Source organism: Corythoichthys intestinalis, chromosome 15 (assembly GCF_030265065.1).
Source record: "Corythoichthys intestinalis isolate RoL2023-P3 chromosome 15, ASM3026506v1, whole genome shotgun sequence".
Taxonomy (NCBI): Eukaryota; Metazoa; Chordata; class Actinopteri; order Syngnathiformes; family Syngnathidae; genus Corythoichthys; species Corythoichthys intestinalis.
The window spans coordinates 40,967,183-40,979,258 of NC_080409.1; the positions used below are offsets into that span (position 1 = coordinate 40,967,183).

Consider the following 12,076-nt stretch of genomic DNA (forward strand, 5'->3'; position numbering starts at 1 on the left):
AGTGACAATGGCAGGCAGTAATTATAAAGTAGAAAAAAGTGGGAAAAAAAATTAAAATGAAATATATATGATCCGACCTCCTCGATTTAGACGATGCATTTTATTTGACAGAAATGTCTCCTTGAAAAAGTAAACACACACACAACATAATAAATAAATTGTAAATAATTGTGAATACACTCTGAGAAAGAAAAAAACCCCCAAATGTTTCTGGAATAATACTGAATACAAAAAAACTACAATTATGTAAATATATACATAATGTACAATTTGTAAATAAAATGAACACAATTGTTCCCAATGGACTTATCCACTGTTATATAACTAAATGCCAGTTTAAATCACGCTGCTGTTATTGCTATATGCTTACACGTCATCATATACGTGTGTGTGTCCTTTGTCCTCAATTGAGACATTTTACACACACGCACGTTACAAGATTCTTAAATGCATCCACACTTTGTGACGTAAGACTTAGAATTTAACAACCCTCATGTGTTGCTCACGAAGAGCAGATGTTGCCCAACAGCTTTGCAATGTGCGCGAACTATGTGAACAATTAATGACAGTGTCATTCGGTTATAAATCCATGCTTAAAAATGCAACTTTAACCCAAGGACGTAGGTTTGCATATGGACGGTAGGGATATAACACGACCAACTTTTCAGGATGCTCAAATTGTCTCCACCAACTTTTAAGCAACCTAATTTGCTTTATACAATGAGTTCAGTTATATAGGGCGGAAAACACAGACAAGGCTGAAAAATCAGTTTCTGCTCTTGCAACCCTCTTTAAAATAAGCTGCTGTATTTTAAGCCAAAAGAACTGTTGTGTTTGATAGAACAATATGTCTGTATGCTGCCATAGCAGATTCATGCCGCATTAAGCCCCCGAACTATTTTTAATTTTTCCGTCTTACCCTGGAGACCCCCATTTACAGACGTCGTGCAACCGCTTTTGTTTTAACCAAGCCATAAAAAGAAAAGTAATTATATTTATTATTTGAAATGTCAGTCATTTTTAGCTTCGAATCATTAATTGATGTCCAATATTTTGTTTAAACAAAAAAAAAAAACAAAAAAAAATCTTCCGCTTTATCGCTTAATTGTATTTTTCCCCAAAAAAAAAAAAAAAAATACAATCGCTTAATTGTATTTTTTTTTGTTACTGTCGCATTTTCTCAAAAATTTTAAATGATAAATAATCGATTCAAACAAAGGAAATTTGGAAAAAAAAAAAAACATTTGAAAAGATAAATATATGAAAAAGAAAATCTCGACCACTCCTTGATGTCTGCGATTTCTGCATCGCGACCCTTGTTATATTACCATGTTTCACCCATAAAATCCCCCAAAAATCTGGCTGTGGCCATTCACAGCTGTGTCTTGACACAGTTTTTGGATCGAAAAGAGGTAAGTACGCGATAGTATCTCATTAAAATCATGGCGTCTTTAATTATGCTCTCTCGTGCTCTTACCTCCAGTTAGGGTTTTGCTGTTTAAAAAATATTCATTTTATTTAAAAATGCCCTCGTGTTCAAAATTTTTCTTCCCCAGAAAATTGAGATTTTAAGGCCAAATTGGGGGTCTGAGAGCGGAACTTCAAGTCAACTGAGTGTTTTCCGCCATAGGTAATTTAGATTGTCTTCTCATATGTTGTAAGGATAGAATTGACTCTACACTTATTAATTGAATTACTTCATTATGTTCACTTATATTTAACCTTTTTCACTTGCTGAATGTGCTGGTCCATTTTTTCCCCCTCAAACGCACGTTTGATTGGATGATGACTAGTACCCCAACATTCACACAATCCCAACAGAAATACATGTCAACATGCCGCCTCCTTCCCTCCCCCTTTGAGGAGGAGGGATATTAAAAGTTTTTGGTTTTTTTTGGCCAGCAGCAGCAGCCACTGTAAGTAATGTAAAAAGACGTCAGTGTAGTGGAGGTGGGGAACATGCCACTGATTTTGCTACTGAAAGTCCGACTTGCATCAGAATTAGCATAACATTAAACTGTGAACTTGCTAACCTTTAAAACCCGAGTAGAAAGCTGCTTAGAGAGGTGTCTTCCTTTTTTTTCTACTGTTAATGTTAATTAAACTGTGCATTCATTAATTGAAATGTTTTTATTTTCTACATCATTTAAAACATATATATTTTTATTTGCAGCCTATGCAATAATTTTAACCCCCTACCCCTCCATAACACTAAAACACAAATCCTTTATATGACGCAAACATTTTGAAAAATGACTTTCTCCCATGAATTTAACTTTTTTTTTTTTTCATTTTTACGCAGGAACCAGCTATTTTTGAGAAATTTACCTAATCTGTTTGATCTTATTTATGTCCCGTCCCCAGCAAAAAGTGTACATGCAAGTGATGCTATTATAGCGTCCCTACCAATGTTAAGACCAAACCTACGCCCTTGCCACCCTTTAGAGGGCACTCATTGAACGTATCGGCTGCCATTGACGGCGCTAGACGTGCAATCCGTTTTGAACGGGAGAGGTTGGCAGCGAATGATCACTGCCAGCGCTCCCAGTCAAAATGGATTAGACGTCTTCTGCTGTCAATGACATTGAAACATTCACAGTAGTGCTGCAACGATTAATCAATTGAACTCGAGTATTCGATTAGAAAAAAATATTCAAATTAAATTTTGTTGCTTTTAGTATTTGTTTAATTAAAGTGGCGTTATAATGGTTTATTTTGAAAGTGTTTGCCTTGAGTTTTATTGATTAGGGTGGATTCACTGCCCTCTGGTCTGCCTCTTTTCACATGGCTGAACAAATGAGCCAACTGCTCCCTGTTAAGACCAAAGTAAGCTAAGTTTTTGTTTGAGCTAATGTTTTTTTATTGCATTCATAATTTAGTTTGTAGGTATATTAAACTGTTTCTTGTGGGAATATGTGTTTGAAAAATTTGTTAAGAGCATTGTAAAAAAAAACTTTAGCATTTTATAGCATTTAAGCTAGCAAACTTTTTCTATGTAAGTTAGCCAATTGTTTTTTTCTTGTACATAGATCCTCATTAAAAAGAAAAAAAGTTATACCGTTTGAGGCTCAACTCATGTATTTGAATTTTTCATGTTCCTTATCCGATTACTCGATTATTCAAACTAACTAGTCCATCGATTAATCGACTACTCAAATATTCGATAGCTGCAGCCGTAATTCACAGTCAGTTCTCCCAATTAAAATGAAGAGGTAGTCTGTTGTTATTGGCAGGCTATGAGGTAACCAAAAAAATAAATAAATAAAATATTGGGGGCCATAACCATTGTGCCTTTCTATATTTATTCAAAGAGCATAGGTTTGCATAGGGACGGTAGGGACATAACACTACGAACTTCTCAGGATGCTCAAATTGTCCCCACCACCTTTAAAGCAACCTTATTTGAATTACATAATGATTATAATTGATGATAATTATTACTGATAATAATTTATAATGTCTTCCAATATGTTGTAAGAATAGAATTAACCCTTCCATTATTAACTGAATTACTGTATTTTCATTATGTTCAGTCTTCCATTTACCCCTTTTACTTGTTGAATGTGCCGGTCCATTTTTTTCCCCTCAAACGCACGATTGATTGGCTAATGACGAGAGCAAACACGCACGCACACTCACACAACCACGACAGAAATACATGTCAACATGCCCCCTCCTCCACCCCCTTTAAAGACAAGGGAAATTAGATTTTTTTTTTTTTTCGGCCAGAAGCAGCAGCAGCCACTGTAAGTAGATGTCAATGTTATGGAGGTGGGCAACACACCACTAATTTTGCTGCTGAAAGTCCGACCTGCATCACAGTTAGCATAACATTAAACTGAGTAAATTTGCTGACCTGAAAAACCTCGAGTCACAAGCAGCTTAGAAGTGGGTATCCTCCTGTACTGTATGTGTTTTCTACTGTTAACGTTAAAATATTTTAATTTATTTTCTCCATCATTCATTTAAAAATTTATTGGCAGCCTATGCAGACCTTTCTTCAACACCCCCCACACCCCAAAAAGGTAACACACACAAAAACACAACCACTGTAAATTTCCTTTATATGAAGAAAGAGGGATTTCCCCCATTTTCTCCCTTGAAAATAACATTTTTAACTTTTTCATTTTTACGTAGGCAACACATCAGCATATTTGTGAGAAATGTAGCCCTGACCCCCTTTCACCCAATGTTTGATCTTATTAATGTCCCGTCCTCAGCAAAAAGTGTATATGCAGGTTATGCTGTTATAGCGTCCCTACCACTGTTGAGACCAAACCTACACCCTTGATTTATTCTCTTGAATTCAGCATCCCAGTTAGCATAACATAACTGTGTGAACTTGCTAACCTGCAAAACTCGAGTAGGAAGCAGCTTAGAGGTGGGTGTCGTCCTGTACTGTATGTGGTTTTTTACCGTTAACCATCCATCCATCCGTTAATTAAAATATATTTATTTATTTTCTCCATCATTCATTTAAAAAATTATTTGCAGCCTATGCAGACATTTCTGTAACAAGGTAACACACACAAAAACACAACCACTGTAAATTTCCTTTATATAAAGAAAGGGGGATTTCTCCCATTTTCTCCCTTGAAAATAACAATTTTAACTTTTTTCATCACATCAGCATATTTGTGAGAAATGTAACCCTGACCCCCGTTCACCCAATCTGTTTGGTCTTATTAATGTCCTGTCCCCAGCAAAAATGTAGATGCAGGTTATGCCGTTATAGCGTCCCTACCACTGTTGAGACCAAACCTACACACTTGATTTATTCACTTCAATTTGTATCAGTTTGTAATGAATGTAATATTAATGTATAATTTAAATTTCTACTAGGGCTGTCAAAATTATCGCGTTAACGGGCGGTAATTAATTTTTTTAAACTAATCACGTTAAAATATTTGACGCATTTAACGCACATGCCCCGCTGAGACATTAAAATGACAGCACAGTGTAGTGTCCACTTGTTACTTGTGTTTTGGGGTGTTTTTTCGCCCTCTGCTGGCGCTTGGGTGCGACTGATTTTATGGGTTTCAGCACCATGAATGAGCATTGTGTAATGACATCAACAATGGCGAGCAACTAGTTTATTTTTTGATTGAACATTTTACAAATTTTATTAAAACGAAAACATTAAGAGGGTTTTTAATATATAAAATTTCTATAACTTGTACTAACATTTATCTTTTAAGAACTACAAGTCCTTCTATCCATGGATCGCTTTAACAGAATGTTAATGCCATCTTGTTGATTTATTGTTATAATAAACAAATACAGTACTTATGTACCGTATGTTGAATGTATTTATCCGTCTTGTGTCTTATCTTTCCATTCCAACAATAATTTACAGAAAAATATTAGAGATGGTTTGAATTGCGATTAATTACGATTAATTAATTTTAAAGCTGTAATTAACTCAATTAAAATTTTTAAACGTTTGACAGCCCTAATTCCTACATTTAAAAATATAAAATAATGATTATAATTTTTAAAAATACTTTTATAGGTCCACATATGCTTTTGCCACGTCTGTATATATATTTTTTTAATTCCCCAAAATAGTCATCTGCTCTCCAAAAATGTTAGTTCGCTTGTCATTTAATATGGCAAAGTAACGCCATACCCCGGGATCGTAATATTGACTTTTTAAACATAACTCGTAAGTTGAACTGAACGATTTCGCCAAAAGTCGAAAAGAAACACAAACACACACAAAAAAATTCAACAGGTTGATACGAAGAGCCATCAGCGTTCGACAGAGACTCACCATCAGTAGAGGTCCAGGTCCGAACAAGCTACTATCAAGACTGACGTAATTCAGCAATAAAGTCCAGGAATATTGGATACGTTCATGAAAACTCAGCTTTAAATGGGAAACTGGACGACTTTGTTGCTCATTAAATCCTTTTCAAGGTGTTTCCAGATGCGAAGCGGCGTTAGCTAGGACCTCTAAGCGGGTCAACCGGCGCCGCTTCTCGGCTTTAGGGAGGGATGGATGCGTGTGGGAAGTGAAAAGAGACGAAACGAGGCGGTGCGCAGGAGGGACGTGTCCGAAATGAGACAGCATCCGAGGCCCCGTGCACTTTTTATGTGTCCGCCCAATTTTAAGCTCCATGCCCAACCCTCCTCTTCCGCCTCCTCCTTCGCTCCCTCCCTCCTCCGTGCACGACCCCCACCCTCAACATCATCTGTCTCAAACACCTTGAATATCCCCCCCTCCTCCCCAAAACAATACACTTTCCATTAAAGTTTGCTTTAATATGCTCCAAAACGGTTTTTTATTGTGTGTGTAATGAACACACCTTTTACCTTAATGCAGTGCTTCTCAATTATTTTCTGTTACGTCCCCCCACCCCACCCCTGGAAGACGTAAATGTTTCGCACCCCCCAAACTCTCTCCCGCCACTGTAAATACTATCATTTGTCAATAAAATTATTATTATTATCATAAGTACACCCAAGGGCTGGGGTTTGCATAGGGATAGTAGGGACATAACACTACCAAATTTCAGGATGCTCAAATTGTCCCTACCAACCTTTAAGCAATCTTATTTGCATTATATAATGAGTTCAGTTAGATAGGTAATTTAGATTGTCTTCCCATATGTTGTAAGGATAGAAATGACCCTACCATTATTCAGTGAATTATTTTCATTATGTTCAAACTTACATTTACCCCTTTTCACTTGTTGAATGCCCCCTCAAAGCAAGGGCGTAGATTTGCATAAGGACGGTAGGGACATAACACTACCAACTTTACAGGATGCTCAAATTATCCCCACCAACATTTAAGCAACCTTATTTGCATTATATAATGACTTCAGATATATTCAGTGGGGCAAATAAGTATTTAGTCAACCACTAATTGTGCAAGTTCTCCCACTTGAAAATATTAGAGAGGCCTGCAATTGCCAACATGGGTAAACCTCAACCATGAGAGACAGAATGTGGAAAAAAACAGAAAATCACATTGTTTGGTTTTTAAAGAATTTATTTGCAAATCATGGTGGAAAATAAGTCCGTACCAAAAGTTCATCTCAATACTTTGTTATGTACCCTTTGTTGGCAATAACGGAGGCCAAATGTTTTCTGTAACTCTTCACAAGCTTTTCACACACTGTTGCTGGTATTTTGGCCCATTCCCCCATGCAGATGTCCTCAAGAGCAGTGATGTTTTAGGGCTGCCGTTGGGCAACACGGACTTTCAACTCCCTCCTCACCCCGTGGCGTCAAAATGATAACAAGAACAGGGAGCAAAAATCCCAGAACCACACGGGGGGACCTAGTGAATGACCTACAGAGAGCTGGGACCACAGTAAAAAAGGCTACTATCAGTAACACAATGCGTCGCCAGGGACTCAAATCCTGCACTGCCAGACGTGTCCCCCTGCTGAGGAAAGTACACGTCCAGGCCCGTCTGCGGTTCGCTAGAGAGCATTTGGATGATCCAGAAGAGGACTGGGAGAATGTGTTATGGTCAGATGAAACCAAAATAGAACTTTTTGGTAGAAACACAGGTTCTCTTGTTTGGAGGAAAAACAATACTGAATTGCACCATACCCACTGTGAAGCATGGGGGTGGAAACATCATGCTTTGGGGCTGTTTTTCTGCAAAGGGACCAGGACGACTGATCTGTGTAAAGGAAAGAATGAATGGGGCCATGTATCGAGAGATTTTGAGTGAAAATCTCCTTCCATCAGCAAGGGCATTGAAGATGAGACGTGGCTGGGTCTTTCAGCATGACAATGATCCCAAACACACAGCCAGGGCAACCAAGGAGTGGCTTCGTAAAAAGCATTTCAAGGTCCTGGAGTGGCCTAGCCAGTCTCCAGGTCTCAACGCCATAGAAAATCTGCGGAGGGAGTTGAAAGTCCATGTTGCCCAACGACAGCCCCAAAACATCACTGCTCTAGAGGAGATCTGCATGGAGGAATGGGCCAAAATACCAGCAACAGTGTGTGAAAAGCTTGTGAAGAGTTACAGAAAATGTTTGGCCTCCATTATTGCCAACAAAGGGTACATAACAAAGTACAGTGGTACCTCTACATACGATCGCTTCGACACACGAACTTTTCGACATCCGACGTAAAATTTGACTCGCCATTTGTATCTACATCCGACAACATGCTCGAAATACGACGACAATGGCAGCACCGCAGACGAATGCACGGCGGATTTTCTTGTGTGACAAATCAACACAGGTTTCAGAAAAGGTTGGTACAGGTGGTGAAACAAGGAAAAAGTTGACGCTTACCTTCTAAATGAAGATGCAAATGACAGAAAAATATGAGCGTGGGGTGAAATGGCTCAACAATACATCTCCACGGTCCTCCTCCGACCATCGCTCGCCAGTCTTTATAAGTTAAGCTGACAATTCTTATTGTGGTAACATCTCCAGAGAAATCGCAAAACGCCTGCTGTCTGCCGCAATTGACGATGTTCTCAAGAAAGCATTGAAAGCGAAAGTAAACTCTCACCCGCTCCCCTCCCTCTTTGTCACGTCAGCCCCGCGGTGCCTTCAGGTACAGAAAAAAAACGTCCGCCTTATTAGAACCCGTTTCGTTACACTATTACAGGAATTATTATTATTATTGTATTATTAATCCGATTTTTATTTATTATTTATTTGTTTTGCTATATGTAATTGCCATTTGTAATAGTACCAGCAGTATTTTTTAAGGATTTAGTGCAGGTTTTTGGGCTGTGGAACGAATTAATGGAATTATAATGTATTCCTATGGGAAAATCCTGCTCGACATGCGACCATTTCGACTTACAAACAAGGTCCTGGAACGGATTAACTTCGTATGTAGAGGTACCACTGTATTGAGATGAACTTTTGGTATTGACCAAATACTTACTTTCCACCATGATTTGCAAATGAATTATATATATATGAAATCAAACAGCGTGATTTTCTGTTTTTTTTTTCTCCCACATTCTGTCTCTCAGGGTTGAGGTTTACCCATGTTGACAATTACAGGCCTCTCTAACATTTTCAATTTGGAGAACTTGCACAATTAGTGGTTGACTAAATACTTATTTGCCCCACTGTAGGTCATTTAGATTGTCTTCCTATATGTTGTAAGGATAGAATTTGTCCTACCACTTTCATTATGTTCACTTACACTGACCCCCTTTTCACTTGTTGAATGTGCCAGTCCATTTTTCCCTGAAACGCACGTTTGATTGGCTGATGACTTGAAACCCCCCCCCACACACACACACACACACACATACACACCCATTCACAGCCCAACAGAAACACAACACGCCGCCTCCCCCGCCCCCTTCAAAGACAAGAGATATTAGAAGTTTTTTTTTCCCGCCAGAAGCAGCCACTGTAAGTAATGTAAAAAGACGTCAATGTTATGGAGGTGGGAAACACTGCACTAATTTTGCTACTGCTACAGTGCTTCAAGTCGATTTTACTCGCTGAGATTTCTTGAAATAAGAAAAACAGCTAGCTGAAAATAAGCTTAACAGACTTTTTTTATGCAACAAGTTGTTGTCAAAAATGTTCTTAATTCAAGAATATTGTTGAAAACATTATTTGAATGAATGAATGAATTTTCTTGATTTAGGTGAAAGATGACCACCTTCAGATGTATGGGCTCAATACGAAGAAATTGTAATATTTACTTAAAGTAAGTGGAAGTGTCTGACGCATTAACATGTTAACTAGCCTTTAACACTCAAAAAAAGATGGAGAAAAGTATTTGACTAGATTTGGAAAAAAAAACAAAAAAACAATCAGATTAAGACGTTATAAATTTGCAGTGTGAAAGTTAGTATAGGTTAATACAGATTTTTTTTTTTCATGAATCATTGAGCCTATCAATTAATTAGGTTCATATTGGTGAGAAATGTAGCCCTGACCCCCATTCACCAACTATGTTTGGTCCTATTAATGTCCCGTCCCCAATAAAAGGTGTACATGCAGGTTATGCTGTTGTATCGTCCCTGCCAATGTTGACACCAAACCTACGCCCTACTGTACGTCTGTCCGTGCATCAAAAAATTTGTCGGTGTGACTGTTTGTCTTATCATTTGTCTCGTCATTCAATGATGTATACGCCGGAAAACACACAGGTGACTGAAGTTCCACTCTGAGACCCCCAATTTTGGCCATCATTGGAAAGCTTAAAATCTCAATTTTCTGGGGGAAGAAAATTTTTGAACAGGAGAGCATTAAAAAAAAAAAAAAAAAAAAAAAAAAAAAAAAATGAAACAGCAAAACCCTAACTGGAGGTGAGAGCACTCAAAGGCATAAAGACGCCATGATTTTAACGAGATAGTATCGCGTACTTACTTTGTTTCAAGCCAAAAACTCCATGTAGCATGTATCATCGAGTGTCAAGACACAGATGTGAATAGCCACAGCTAAATTTTTTTGGGAGATTTTATGGGTGAAACATGGTGATATAACAAGGGTCGCGATGCAGAAATCGCAGACATCGAGGAGTGGTCGAGATGTTCTTTTTCATATATGATCCCTTTTAAACTTTTTTTTTTTTTTGCTTGTTTGGATCGATTATTTATCATCTAACATATTGGGGAAAATGCAACAGTAACAAAAAAACAAACAAAAAAAAAACAAATAAAACTAAGCCATAGTTATGAGCAGGGGTGCACATAATTTTTTTGCCCAGGTTCTCAGAGGAGGACCTGGAGATGGGACTTGGTCCTCATTGAGCTTGAGAGCCGACCCGCCTGATGCGATAAAATTATGACAAGCTTTACTTAGAGCCAATTACCTTTAATTAATTATATTAACAATTAATGCTCGATTAACATCAACTGGCACAACAAAATTGCCATTACTTCAAAGTGAAATGTAAAGAAATAAACATAAAAGCACAAAATAAAGGGCATTATGCGGCTCCCATATTAACTCCAAGCCTTTGTAAAAGTGGGATGCCCTCCTCCTCATAAGAGCTCATTGAACGTACATGTTTAGCTTTGTGAAATGCGAGCAAAAACACGTTTGTCAGTGCATAGCGCTGTGCAGGGCGAGTGGGGTGCTGTCTGACATCGATAGTTTGCTTAAGTGCCACATGCTCTTGTTTTTTTCGTGCTTTTCAAAGTTTGGATGGCTGAAATTCTTTGACCCTACTACATAAAATGCACTGCTTTTATTAGCGACTTTGGAATTCTCCCGGCAAATTTTGTACCACATTTCCGTGCAAGCATCATTTGCTTCTAGCCATGGTACCTACCTCCTGCAGCCACTTTTCAGCAAATGTCCTTTTTTTCGGTAGCTCCGGTGACGTCTCTCTCGTCTGTCTGTCTTTTGACGGGGTTGGGGGAACACGGAAATAATTACCGGTACCCAGTGGGGCCTGCCTCTTTGACATTTTGAGAAGTGATTTTCTCGTGTCCGCCGCAAATACAGTGGTCAGCCATCGGTACGCAAAAGCGTATGGAATCCGTTGAGTGCCCGCGCGTTTGTCTACGTCCAGTACGCATGCGCGCATGCGGACCACTTATGTGCACCCCTGGTTATGAGGTATATATCCGTGGCTTATTTACAGACACCATTTTTTTCATTGTGATGTAATTTGTTTAAAAGTTTAAAATATGCAAGTGAATAATTTTTCAACGTTTTTTTTTAAAAATGAAATATTAGACATCAATTAATGATTCTAAGCTAAAAATGACAGACATTTTAAATAATAAATGTAATTACTGACCTTCATTTTATGGCTGGGTTGAAACAAAAGTGGTTGCCCGATGTCTGTAAACGGGGGTTTCCAGGGTAAAACGGAAAAATTCAAAATAGTTTGGGGGCTAAATGCGCCATGAATCTGCTATAGCATCATATAGACATATTGTTCTATTAAACACAACAGTTCTTTTGGCTTAAAATACAGCAGTTTATTTTAAAGAAGGGTGCAAGAGCAAAAACTGCTTTTTCAGTCTTGTCTGTGTTTTCCGCCATATGTCTTTCCCTCCATCAATAAAATATTTCATACAACCAGCAATCTGTCCATCAATTTAAAAAAAATGTACGTCCCTCCCTGCATCATTCATTGATTATGGCAGTCCTTTCTGACATATCCATCAATT

At 38.1% G+C, this 12,076-nt stretch overlaps 1 protein-coding gene across 1 annotated transcript in view; it reads right to left on the reverse strand.

Moving 5' to 3' along the window:
• Window positions 1-6,070, reverse strand: part of bmp4 (bone morphogenetic protein 4) — a 46,259-nt gene extending 40,189 nt beyond the window's left edge. The window contains exon 1 of the mRNA XM_057859413.1: window positions 5,774-6,070. The gene's annotated coding sequence lies outside the window, so the exon portion shown is untranslated. The remainder of the gene's footprint in view (window positions 1-5,773) is intronic.
• Window positions 6,071-12,076: the final 6,006 nt, after the last annotated feature.